We start from the raw sequence: 1,625 nt of genomic DNA, 5'->3' as shown, positions 1-1,625 counted from the left end.
TTTTCCCTCCAGGAGTTTTCTCGCAACAACTTTTTTATGAATAGAGCCCAGAGGGCTCTATTCATAAAAAAGTTGTTGCGAGAAAACTCCTGGAGGGAAAATACCGCAGCGGTATTTTACACTTCTGGGGGCTCTATTCATAAAACCTTCCCGCAAGTTTTCCGCTCAAAACAGCGGATTTTCCCGTCCATTTAGCAAAGTGGGCATTCAAAAAAGCTGTTCCCGCATGAAAATCTACAATCCCCCAGCAGAGCGAGACATTTCCGCCTTCTCCAGTGTTTTTCTAGATTTATCTAGAAAAAAGTAACAAAATGGCCATTCATAAAGATTAGAGGAAGCGGTATGTGGACGGGAAATACCGCTTCCTCTGATTTTGCGGATTACATACAAGTGAATGGGACAGACCTCCCAGAGAGAGCAGTGCACGGAGGGACTCTGCCGGCTGAAGTGTTTCCGCATGCCTTCCGACAGCTTACCGCCAGCTTTCAGCGGGAGATCTCCGCTCTTGCATCGCAGCTTTCAAGATTTCTTTGAATGACCACCCAGAAGTGTAAAATACCGCTGCGGTATTTTCCCTCCAGGAGTTTTTTCGCCACATCTTTTTTATGAATAGAGCCCTCGGTGGTCATTCAAAGAAATCTTGAAAGCTGCGATGCAAGAGCGGAGATCTCCCGCTGAAAGCTGTCGGAAGGCATGCGGAAACACTTCAGCCGGCAGAGTCCCTCCGTGCACTGCTCTGTCTGGGAGGTCTGTCCCATTCACTTGTATGTAATCCGCAAAATCAGAGGAAGCGGTATTTCCCGTCCACATACCGCTTCCTCTAATCTTTATGAATGGCCATTTTGTTACTTTTTTCTAGATAAATCTAGAAAAACACTGGAGAAGGCGGAAATTTCTCGCTCTGCTGGGGGATTGTAGATTTTCATGCGGGAACAGCTTTTATGAATGCCCACTTTGCTAAATGGACGGGAAAATCCGCTGTTTTGAGCCGAAAACTTGCGGTAAGGTTTTATGAATAGAGCCCTCAGGGCTCTATTCATAAAACCTTCCCGCAAGTTTTCCGCTCAAAACAGTGGATTTTCCCGTCCATTTAGCAAAGTCGGCATTCATAAAAGCTGTTCCCGCATGAAAATCTACAATCCCCCAGCAGAGCGAAAAATTTCCGCCTTCTCCAGTGTTTTTCTAGATTTATCTAGAAAAAAGTAACAAAATGGCCATTCATAAAGATTAGAGGAAGCGGTATGTGGACGGAAAATACCGCTTCCTCTGATTTTGCGGATTACATACAAGTGAATGGGACAGACCTCCCAGAGAGAGCAGTGCACGGAGGGACTCTGCCGGCTGAAATGTTTCCGCATGCCTTCCGACAGCTTACCGCCAGCCTTCAGCGGGAGATCTCCGCACTTGCATCGCAGCTTTCAAGATTTCTTTGAATGACCACCCAAAAGTGTGAAATACCGCTGCGGTATTTTCCCTCCAGGAGTTTTCTCGCAACAACTTTTTTATGAATAGAGCCCCTAGTGTCCTAGAGTCAAACTCAGCTCTTGAGCTCTAGTCGATTAACTCGCGTTCCATTTAATGATGGACTCCGCCCTGCATGGCCTGCTCCTGGGCGCAGCCTGGTG

The sequence above is a fragment of the Hyperolius riggenbachi genome, chromosome 1 (genome assembly GCF_040937935.1).
Source record: "Hyperolius riggenbachi isolate aHypRig1 chromosome 1, aHypRig1.pri, whole genome shotgun sequence".
Lineage (NCBI taxonomy): Eukaryota > Metazoa > Chordata > Amphibia > Anura > Hyperoliidae > Hyperolius > Hyperolius riggenbachi.
This window is presented reverse-complemented; position numbering follows the sequence as displayed.